The sequence below is a fragment of the Staurois parvus genome, unplaced genomic scaffold, assembly GCF_062004578.1.
Source record: "Staurois parvus isolate SC_StPar_1 unplaced genomic scaffold, SC_StPar_1.0 ptg000396l, whole genome shotgun sequence".
NCBI classification, from domain to species: Eukaryota; Metazoa; Chordata; class Amphibia; order Anura; family Ranidae; genus Staurois; species Staurois parvus.
Window position 1 is genome coordinate 1,996,454 of NW_028318192.1, and position 12,640 is coordinate 2,009,093.

Genomic DNA, 12,640 nt, shown 5'->3' on the forward strand with positions numbered 1-12,640 from the left:
TTGGATCATTAGGTTTACTGTTTGGTATTGGGAAGTGAAAACTTTCTTTAATCCCATCAAAATGTTTCCCCTATTTAATTTTGACAGCATTTGGACTGGAAGTGGGAAGGTTGTTCAGTCTCTGAGCTTGTTGAATGACCCCAAAGTATGCCACAAGTACTTGTGACATACTTTGTAGTCCTGGATCAAACTTGATATTCTCTATTAGCAGAACATCACCTGTTTGCAGTGGAACTGGCCTAATAGCTACACAGCAACCTTTGAGCATTGCTTCTCTTTCCCCAGGCTTTGACCTTGTTACATATCATGAAACTTGAGTTCAGGTATTGTAAGTGCTGCTCTTCATCTGCATATATTCAAACACAGTAAAAAAGCATCTGTAATTAGTAAGTAGTTTTGAGCAGGGTCCAATATAGTTCTTGCACAGAGTCCCTTAGGTGACTTGACCAAGGACTGACACTGATCACTACCAGAACATGTCCTTTCTGTTCCTATTGTCTGCCTCTGATCAAATCACTGTGTGCTCTGATTAGCTTCAGCCTGGTGACAGACATAGATTTAACTAAAAGAAGAGCTTAGGGGTGAACCCAGTTTGTGAGGATGAAACTCTGGGTATGTTATTAGTCAGGAAGATATGGAGGTAATAAAACAAGGTGCATAAGTAATGAAAAACAGAGTTACTGTCTACAAACAAAAGTCAAAGAAGAAAAGAGAGAATCTGGTCAAAGAGAGCTTAGAGCAATTAAAGTTTATTTGTTAAGTTGGTAACTTGCTCCTGGAGAGAATGAGGAAAAACACCCTTGTCCTGCTACAGTACATCTATAAAATGAACTTCTAAAGACTCTTTATTACAAACGTTATGTCTGTGAAAGACATTGAGGTGCACTTTCAAAAGTCACACTGTCAAGGGGGGCATTGTGACCACTCTGCCTATTGGTCACTTGTTAGAGGAGATCTGCTCAGCCGTCAGAGATCAGAGCCTTTTCTGGAGCCACCACATACACCACAGCAGCAGTTTTTCACCCCACAGCCTCAGGTATGCCCTTCAGATGCCGAAACCCGCTGCACCCCAACAAGCTGGATGTCTTCTTCCCCAGACTCTCTGCTCATCTTCAACAAAATGGCTCTGGGAGGTTGCTCACAGCAAACTGGAGTGGCCTTAGGCAGCACAGCAAATCCACAGATGATACAATGGGGATACCAGGCTTAATATCAGCCCCCCTCCCCTCCATCTGGAACATGTACTCCATCCACTAGAAGCCCAGCCACGTCCAGGCCATGCAGAGACTCCTCAGATGGCACCACATGGACCCTGGACAAGGATGTGAGCATTTAGAATTCTGAGCCACATGCATCCCAGCCACATATAGACCCCTTTGTCATGATCTCCACCTCAGATCTCCCAGTATTTGACACTATGCTCAAAAACATGTTAACATCACTAAGAGCATCACTACAACATGATATGAAATCATGCTATCGTCAAATACAAACTGACATACAGGACCCGGGGGAAAGAGTAGATCATATTGAGGATAAATTGTGCGACTATATGGATTCCTTTAACAGGTTAGCTGATGAAGATTCTGTTCTTGAGGAAGATCTAGCATGGTTAAAATCTAAGGTTGCTGCATTCCAGAGGCTTGTACAACAAGCTCAACCACCGCAGTTTGCAAGGGATCTCTTCCTGTCTATCCTGCCATTGCTTACCTCAGTGGATCTAACCATAGATTGGATCCATCAGGTCCCTAAGCCTGATTATCTCCTATCCCAGGTCCCTAGGAATGTCATAATTCATGTGCGTTTCTACCAAGTCAAAGAATAGCTGCCAACGATGTTCTGTAAATCAGAACAACTTCCTGGGCAATTTTTGAAACGACAGCCTTTGCCTCATCTCTCCAAGTATATTCTTCAGCTACATAGCAACCTTCTTACCATTACCAAGACCCTGCACAACCACAAGATCCTACACCATTGGAAATATCCTGCCAAACTAAATATCACACACAACAGGGTGACCAAAGTCATCTCTAAGATGGAGGAAAGCTAGCAACTACTTTGCAGCTGGGGCATCATCCCTGGCCCTCCATCTCACCAGTCTGCATTTACTTACTCTTGCCAAGTGACTTTAGAATGGCAGAAATTACTATGATTTTCAAAGCAACAGCCCACAGAGGGCTCATGAACGAATACAAGAGAATCTTATTATGTTCAGATCCCCAGTTACCAGAGCATTTTCCATCTTGCTCCACCCCCAGATAGAACCAGCAGTGAGTACTGCCTTTGGTCTTATTTCAATACACCTTTTTTAACTTTTATTTTTAATATCTAGTTCTCCAGTTTGCTACAGTTTGGTTGTTTTCCCTATTTGTTTTCACTGAGTGGGAGATGCTCAGAATTTTCTATGTGCATCTATTCCTTTCTTTGATGCCAGCCTTGGTACCAGAGTCATTTATTGGAATTGAATCTACTATAGTTTATGACATTCAGACTCCCCTTCATCACTTTGCAATCACTCCACCTTCTGCTCCTCCCTCAATTAGGGAGAGTGACTTGATTCATTTCCTGCTTCTCATGCACCATGGGATTTAAAATAATGTCTATAAATACTCGAGCGTGGAACTACCCAGTCAAGCGCTTTTCTTTATAGTGGAAAGCACGAAATACCCATTGTATACACCCAAGAAACACATTTCCACCTGAATGCCACCCTTAAATGCACATACAGAGATTTTCCACACATCTACTTAGCATGAGCTGCCTTAAAGGAAAAGGGGGTGCTTTTCTCCATCAAAATCTCTCCTACCTTTAAGTTGTGGGAATCTAGCTCTGACACTGAAGGTCGACACCTGATACTGAACTGTCCTTCTACCTTGGTTGGGGTGTATGCTCCAAACACACACTGCCTACATTTTATGTGTAAGCTGATGTCTAAAAGACTTGTTCCATCAGGAGAATCTCTTTGATGTTTGGCATTGCCTCCATGATAACAGAAAGGGATTATATAAGTATATTTCTTGGCTAGGCAACATACATATTCTAGGATTGATTTTTTCCTCATATCTCTGACATTGGTCTGACCATGTGACCATACCAAATGAAATAGTGGAAAAGGACACTTGCCACTCTTCTAGAGTGTGGCACTGCGATAAAAAAGCTTTTGCAAGAACCTTCTAGTAAATGTGTGCTCTCTCAGCACATCAATACTTCTACTGCTGCTGATAGCTTTTTGTTATTGAATGCCCATAACGCATACATGTGGGGAATTCTCATCCAGCTGGGGATGAGGGAAAAAAAAAGCTTATAACCTACACATTACTAATATTATGTAAGAACTCCATACCCTTGAAACCAACAATAAACGCACCCCTGCTATAGCTAACCAATAGGACCTATTCAAGCTCCTTAAGGGCCTTAGAGATGATTTATTTTAGCAACACGATAGATACATCAAACATCTCAATCTTCACTGCTATGCTTCTAACAATAAACCTTGGAAGTTCCTGGCCCATAGATTAACCACTTGCCTACAGGGCACTTATACCCCCTTCCTGCCCAGGTCAATTTTCAGATTTCAGCGCTGTTACATTTTGAATGACAATTGCGCGACCATGCAACACTGAACCCATATGAAATTTTTATAATTGTTTTTGAGACAGATAGAGATTACTTTTGGTGGTATTTAATCACCTCTGGGTTTTTTTTTATTTTTTCTTAAACAAACCAAAAACCACTGAAAATTTTGAAAAAAAACTGTTTTTTGTTAGTTTTTGTTATAAAATTTTGTAAATAAGTGATTTTTCTCCTTCACTGATGTGTGCTAATGAGGCTGCAGTGATGGGCACTGATAGGCTGCACTGATGGACACTGACAGGTGGCATTGATGAGGAGGCACTGGTAGGTGGCACTGATGGGCATTGACATGCATCACTGATGGGCACTGAAAGGCAGCACTCATATATGACACTGATAGGCGGCACTAATAGGCGGCACTGATAGGTGGCACTGACTGGCACTGATAGGTGGCACTGACTGGCACTGTTAGGCTGCACTGATAGGCGGCACTGATGTGCACTGATAGGCGACACTGACTGGCACTGATAGGCAGCACTGACTGGCACTGATAGATGGCACTGATAGGCGGCACTGATTGGCAGCACTGATAGGTGGCACTGACTGGCATTGATAGGTGGCACTGATGGGCACTCATAGGTGACACCGAAAGGCAGCTCAGATGGGCACTGATATGTGGCATTAATGTGCACTGGTAGGCACTGATATGTGGCATTGATGTGGCACTGATGGGTACTAGCAGGTAACATGGATGAGCACTGACAGCTGATGGACACTGACAGGTGGCACTGCTGGGACTACACTGATCATCAGGGCACACTGATCATCAGTGCACATGTCCCCTCTGAGGGATGCTGATTACCGGCTCTCCTCTCCTCTCAAGCTGTCAGCATGACAGCTCGTGAGGAGAGAAATGCCAATAACCAGCATTTCCCTATTTACATGCAATCAGCTGTGATTGAACACAAATGATCACATGACCGAGCTAACATCTTCGGCTCTTTCCGTTGATCGGTGATCCGCTGTGTCCGAGGGACACAGCCCACCACCAATCGCTGCGCTGCTCGTGAGGAGAGAAATGCCAATAACCAGCATTTCCCTATTTACATGCAATCAGCTGTGATTGAACACAAATGATCACATGACCGAGCTAACATCTTCGGCTCTTTCCGTTGATCGGTGATCCGCTGTGTCCGAGGGACACAGCCCACCACCAATCGCTGCGCTGCTCGCTCCTGAAGCTGCACATACGCGGTTAGAATGAGAGGACGTCATATGACGTCCTCCCAGAACAAGAGAACCGCCTTGCGCCCCTCATTACCTTATATGGTGGGAGGGAGGCGGTTAAAACATGGAGAAACAATGACCAGGATTTCCCTTCTTATCAACCCTATCAAAAAACCGAAGGCCATAAATCCACAAAGAATTGCCAATATGCTTGCAAATGACTACAGTTGTCTGTCACGTTCTCTAGCGGTAGCTCTATAGGTCCACAGTTTGGGGTTCCCCAGGGCGTGGGGTCTAAGCCCCAGTCTGCTTGTTCACCAGAGCCACTGATGGTGGGGATGGACTTGGAGCAGGCTGAGACCAGGTGGCGGCCCCCAGGTATGCCCAGCTGCGGTAGAGGAGACCGCTAGTGTCACAAACTTTAGTAGTGAGCCTGATGTGAAGAGGCAGAGCAGACCAGAGCAGGATGCGGATGGGTCCGTACGGCAGGTAGCGGAGAAGGCGGGCCGGGTTTGGTATCCGAGAAGGCAGAGCAGACCAGAGCAGCAGGCAGAAGGATAGTCGGGTCACAGGCCAGGTTCAGCAACAGGAGGTCAGAATGATCAGGAGCAGGCAGAAGAATATCCAGAGACAAGCCAGGGGTCAGGGCAGGAGAAGGTCAACGGATGTCAGGAGCAGGCTGGGTTCGGCAACAGGAAGCAACTCAGAGTCAGGAATCATAGGCAAAGGAATAAGACCATATGGCAATTTGGATCCTGCAGTGGCCCGTTTAAATAGCCCGCCCGGCGCCGGCAGGCGTTCCTGGGTCCTAGTGCCAGCCTGCCTGTATGCCTTGTCGGAATCCTGTGCTTGCACAGATTCATGCACCACGGCGATCTTCCCTGACAGTTGTCTTTATAATCTTAAGGACAACCCATCTACACCCCAGCCTTCTGATATCAACACTAAAGCATATCTGTCAAAACGTAATCTGTCATCATTAATGGAAGCCCAATTGGAAGCATTGAATGCCCCTTTTAGTGAACAAGAAATTCAGAAATTCATCACTACCCAACAAATCCCCTAGTCCTGATGGATTCCTGAATGAATATTATAAGGCGTTTCAGGTTTTGCTTTCTCCCCATATCACCATTCTCTTTGAGATAGATGCTTCTAAAGACTCATTCCCCCCTGACTTGCTGAGAGCATACTTCGTGATGCTACCAAAACCTTTTAAAGACCCGATGTTGCCCTCTAATTTTAGACCCATATCACTCTTGAACTCTGATGTAGAACTGTATGCTAAACTTCTAGCCAGCTGATAAATGCATACCATGCCACAATTATTGCAACCTGATCAAATCGACTTTACTTCTGGTAAACAATCATTGGAGGCCGCAAAGCAAATCAACAACATTATCCACTTTGCTTAGCTTCATTGGGCGCCTTCTCTGCAACTGTCTTGACTGTGCTCAATTTATTCTTAGTTGATATAATGAGGCCTCAGTCACTAAAAAGTTATCTACTGCCCACACAATCATTCAACTAGCATGGAAAGCTCTCTTAGCATTGCCCATGCTTACCACAATCGATCAAGAGTTGAATTTGCCTATTTAGGTTCTAGAGTCACTTTTTCTGGACTTTTCGGTCACTCAGTTTGTACTAAAAGGTATTAATAATGTGAATGATCTATTGTATAACCACACTTCCAAAAAAATGGAGGAACTGATGGAGAAATTACAGCTTTTGAGTACTTAGTTTTTCACGGTACTTCGTATTTCACAATTCATTTATCCTTATCCCCTCCCAATATTACAAATACACCCCGGGTGTCAAGATGTCAGGGCACTCACTGCTCCCTGTTTTTGAAAGTCCAACCGCTCTCTTCAGCCCATCTAGAAGCACTCATGATGGTGCTTGGTGCTCTGCCGCTCTCTTCACTAGTAGTGGGTTATCTAGGGGTCTCACCCTTCATGGCTCTCCTTTCCTCTCAATCCACTCTGCAGAGTGCTTCCTCCCAGGGGTCCTCACAGCTCGTCTCGCAATACTCCCCTCAACTTCCTCCAGCCTCCTCCGCTCAGCTGCCTCCACTCCACTCTGACACCACTCCACCGCTTTCACATCACCACCATTGCATGCCCAGCCATACCAGGAAGCCAATGGGCTGGGAACGCAAGGAGACCACCGGAGGTATGTCCAGTTGCAGCTATTCCTCCTATATCTCCCTGCGGGATCACGGAGTCCTCACAGCATGCTCCGTGTCAGCGCCATATGCAGGCCCCTGACACACAATGCTAATCATTAGGAACAGACCCACAACATTTTTTTCCACACGCCAATAAGTTTATCCAAATTTTCCTCCATCGGCTTCCCTACATGATGGCGGGATTGCAGACTGATAGGACTCTATATCATATGTTTTGGGCATGCAAATGTTTAACCAGCTTTTGGCACAAAATACCCAGCATCATTTCTGATATCACTGAAATATTATTGCCTGTCAATACAGCGTTAGTGCTATTGAACTCAGGGATAGATCAAGCATATCACATCATTACTCATATCCTCTTGGCAGCCAGAACAACGATTGATACTGGAAATCCCAGTTGACACCTAATCCATCAGAAGCTCTCTCTTTGGTTAGAATCAGTTTTTCCTATGACAAAGCCCTAGCTCTGAGTTGCAGCTAATACCTTCTCGAATGTTTGGCAACCTTGGATAGAGTGGCATTCTATTCATGTAACTTAAATTCAGTTATGGCGATGTATCTTGGTTTTACTGATATGACATTGTTTCTGTTGTTTCTTCCTTTCTATATACAGTATATTTTAAAATATCTGGAGCAAAGGCTCCAAAGCATCTTTGTATGTTATATCTTCTGTATTTGTCTTTCAAACTAATAAAAATCTATTGACACAAAAATTTACACTGTCCTTATTGGCTGATGTTGAAGTGTTGCATGTGCTTATATCATGTATATGCACCTCCTAGAAGCTGTGGCACCAAATTTGGGCATTACTTTATAAAAAAGTTCAGCTGATATGGAGATAGGTCCCTGGACTAGCAGATTCACAGCAATATTGCACAAGAATAGAAAGAAGGCGCCTCACTCCATAACACAAGTAGTTCTTCCACCATAACCCAAGATTAATATGTTACCTGGGCCATGATTACACGTGAAATATTTTTATAATGGATGGAGATCCTGGCTCACAATAAGATTAAATCCAGAATTATAGGGTTTTCACCCAAATAAAAGCATGCCAATCCCCATTTTACTGAAATAATGGGCATATGTATTTGAAGGGAAATGCATGGTTGGAGGGAGCTGTTGTCTGGTTTGTGTTGACATAGTTGCAGCAGACTGGTCAAATACAAAGTGAAATATAAAGGAGCAAAACATAGTTTGAATACAACATGAGTACTCTGTATATAAAGCCTGAAAATAAACAGCAGAAGTACAGTATACTGCAAGACAGATAGAAACAAAGGAAGGATGAAAAGGGAAGAAGTCACAAATAAGAGTCACCTATGTCTTTAAATGATGATGTTCTACAAAGTAAGAAGTACTGGATATGTAAGAATGGGTGGTCCACTGCATTGCGGTGATTTACAATGATCCATAGACCACAGAACTGAGAGATCTGGCATGAGATGCATACATTATAGAGCGAAACAGGTGGCTTCTTATTTCATTACCTTACAGCCTAGATTTTCTTTAGTCTGCAATGATTAAATGATAAATAGTAATTCTTCATTAAAAGGAAATTTTAAAAGGTGTAAAGGCTACAGCCACGAAGATTTGTGATGATAGTGGTCTGCTGATACAGATTCATTATCTTTCAAAAAACTTGATGACTACGATAGAAATTAATCCAGTCAGAACTAATAGATGCAAACATAGTAGCAAAATATAGAAGAGGTAATCAATTTTTTGCCCAAATAGAACGATAACAAACAAAGAAAGCATCCAAATATCAGGAACTGATATATCACTTAGTTTGGTATTTCAATTCCAAAAAGCAATTATGTCTGTTTCTCTCTAATTTACAGTGTTTTAATGGTTGGTACCTGCTATATTTGAATGTAATTTACAATACGCAGTCATTAAGTCAAATTTTAACACTGGCCATGTGAAAGAGCTCATAAAACATTATTTATTTTCAATGTATTTACAAACTATAAAAAACATTAAATAATGTGTATAACAGTGAGGAAAATAAATTTGTTTTTCTCCTTAAATAAATATGGTGATGCTATGTATCTTTCTTGGATCAAGCCATGGCAATTTCTTTCTATATTTTTTTTATGTTGTAATTTTCAGCTATTGTATTTGGATAAATAGGACATACAGTGTATTTCCAGGCAGCGAATGCATTTTTCCTGATTAAATTGGTTCCCTGAGGAAATGTGCTTTTCCGATGCATAGGTATGAAAATCCCTAATGGGGCTCCCATGTCTCTAATGGTTTTGGCCCCTAGGATCCTTTCTAAAAAATCACGGACTGGCACACTAAGACACAGTGGTTTTCAACTCTGCTGCTCTATTCTAAAATGTTCCTTTGTGCAAATGGGCTGTTTTTAACTTGTTCCAGTAAACGCTGGATTATATTTTCAGCTTGCAGAACCAATTATACCAAAAGGTCTGCAACAGATTATTTTGCTTAACCTACATTTAGTTTGCTAGATTTCTTGAAAATGCATTGCTAAAAATACACAAATAAGAAAAATAGTGCACATACTTAAATCTCAAGGGAGTGAGCTATATGTGAGAGTGGAGGAGGCCATAGATAGTACATATAATGAAAAGAATTTAATGAGAACACAAAAGAAAAAGAGTGAAGCTAAAGTGTTACGGTTTAGAAGCAGGACATTACAAAACAAAGAAAAACACAGAAAGCCAGATATAAAATGTAAAGATAATAGTAAATGTAGAGACAAAATATATTGTATTACTATGTTAACCCTGAAGTTTCTTAATATATGAAAAAGTAATACCATCAGTAATGGCTCATTTAATTAAAACATGTTTTTATGGAATATAAAATAGGGAAATTAGCATATTTTAAATGTGTAAATAGAACAATCTGAAGTCAGAATACATTTTATGCAATAAGTATTTGTACAGGAAAGGGCAAATTATAATGGGAAACAATGTTGCAAAATGCAAGACTTCATTGCAAAATTCCCTCATTGTGCTGCCATTTTGTATTTTATTTATAAAATGAAAAGTATAGTGTGAAGGTGGTGATGTCCTCTCAGTGATGTGCTGCCTCCATAAAGCTGCAGAAAGCACTTGCAGATAGGAGGAGAGCATTGCCACATGGCCTTAAAACACATAATATGTTTGAATAGGTGAGATAATCTGGAAAAAAAGCAGCAACATGACTTTCCTAGCCTCTTACCAGATTTCCAATCCACTTATACCAAATGGGTCAGATAAACTGTCAAAATCACTGTGTGTGGAGGAGCATGCACATGGCGCCGTGAGCAGCGTGTGTACCAGGCGCCCATCAACCAAGAAAGCAGCCCTGCAGCCAGCCCTATCCTTCCATACACATACCGTGAGGCCAGGTGGGAGCGGAGTGGAGAGGAGAGCCATGGCAGAATCGGGTCCTGGTGCTGAGCCGGCATCACGGGTGGAGGTCCGGTCTGGAGTGTGTGGGGGAGATGGTGGAGCAGTGAGGATCAACAGTGTCCAGTAGCAGGAGCAGGAGATGGGGATGGTGAGAACGTCCCTGTGACATCCATGTGACCGCCCATGTGACTTACCAGGCGACAGCCCATATGATGAAAGGTGGCAATTTTGAAAATGACAGGCAATTTCAAAACCTTAGGAGAGTGATGTGGCTTTACAGCTGAAGAAGAAGTAGAAGTTTTAAAAAGGAATTATTAAAGACCTGGCCAGCAGCATTGGGAGACCCTGAGACACCCAGAAGTTTTAAAGAAACAGAGACCCTTTATTAAGTTTTTTTTTTTCTAACTCATCTAACCTCACCAGGAGTTCTGTATGGCAGTAACAGCTGAGACGGTGTATGCCCTATTAAGATGAGATCCGGATCTATCGATATGAAAGGGGTTGATGAGTTGCCGTGAGTAACGGCAGGACTGTCTCTATTGTGAATCATCTGCTGTAAATGTTACATCTTAAATGTACTCCTGAGTATGTAGGGGGTTAGAGGACTGTATTCGGGTAATTCTCAGCAATTTTCGGGGGCAGTGGAATTGGAGAGATCACTCTTGCTCCTGCTCCCAAAGTATATATATTCTTTTTTTGGGGGGGGGGAGGAAAATATCGCAGATAGACGGATAATACAGCAGCAGTGTGTTATAGCAAACTCAGTGACAAAACATAAGGGATGAGGAGCAAACCCATCAAAGGGGATGAGTCAAAACCCCCCAAGCAGGGGCAAATACCAGCACAATTAAGAAATATCTACCCCTTCAGGAGAAAAGATCAGAGAATTTAATCCCTGAGAGACAACAGGAGAGAATTAGGAAAGAGGTGGGAGACCATGTAAGAATGTCCCTGGGAACACAAGATGCAAAACAATCTTATGACACGACAAATGCGGATAGCACAAGAAACCAAAGTGTTATGGACCAACAAGGAGTTACATCACAATTACTCACAAAAACCGATATGGCAGATATGTTTGCAAAATTGGAAGCATCTATGAAAAATTACGTAATGATCTGGGTCGAATATTACCACGAGTGGAGGAGGGGAAAATGGAGACACAGGAGCTCCGGATCATTAAACTTGAGACACAGATGGAAGATATGCAAAGAGAACAGAGAAGGCTTGCATTTAAAATAGTGGATCAAGAAAATAGAGAAAGAAGAAACAATTTAAGGATCCGCGGATTACCAGAAGAGTCCCCTGGAGAAGAATTGAAAGATAAAATAATGAAAGTGCTTAATCCTCTGTTAGAAAGATCCCCATCAGAACATCTTAAAATGGAGAGAATTCATAGGATAAGGAGACCGCAAGGAGTGGCAGCTGATTTGCCTAGAGACATGATTGTTCGTTTCCACAACTATGAGGACAGAGAAAAAATTTGGAAAAAGCTCAAAGAGACCCCTGAAATAAAATTTGGAGATAAAAAGATACAAATATTTGCTGACATTTCATCTGAGACGTTAGCTAGGAGAAGATCACTGGAACAGATAAAGGAGAGAAAGATTTGATAACTGGGGGTTCCCGGCCTGCCTAATTGGCTGGAGAGATGGAAAATTGGCAAGATTAAGATTCCCAGAAGAATTCAGTAACTTTTGCAGAAAATTGGAGTTACAGGAAGTGGACATTGTGGGGAGGAGTTGGAAATGAGAGAGGAGTCATTACAAGCTCATATAACGATTATTCTTAAAGAAGGGAAGGATAGCACACAGTGCGCCAGTTATAGGCCTATATCTTTATTAAATGTAGACACTAAACTATATGCTAAGGTGTTGGCAATGAGATTGAAGGATCTGAAGCCAGAATGGATACACCTAGATCAGGTGGGTTTTGTACGGGGAAGAGAGGGGAGGGATAATGGGTTGAGATCCCTTATACTAGTACAAAGAGCTAAGAGAGAGAAAGAGCCAGCAATACTCCTATCGATTGTTCCCGAAAAGGCTTTTGATAGGGTTAATTAAGGATTTATGTTTGACACTCTAGAAGATATAGGAATAGGCCCTAAAATGTTAAAATTGATAAAAGAGCTGTATAATAACCCGTCAGCGGTGGTGAAGATTAATAGATCACTCGCAAGGTTTTTTAGAATGTATAATGGTACTAGGCAGGGATATCCCCTCTCTCCATTATTGTTCATATTGTCGTTGGAACCTTTCTTGGTGAAAGGTAGGAAGTGTGTAGA

At 42.2% G+C, this 12,640-nt stretch overlaps 1 pseudogene; it reads left to right on the forward strand.

The window, feature by feature from the left end:
* The window catches only part of LOC149455347 (uncharacterized), a 29,997-nt pseudogene extending 18,028 nt beyond the window's left edge, over nt 1-11,969 (forward strand).
* Nucleotides 11,970-12,640: the final 671 nt, after the last annotated feature.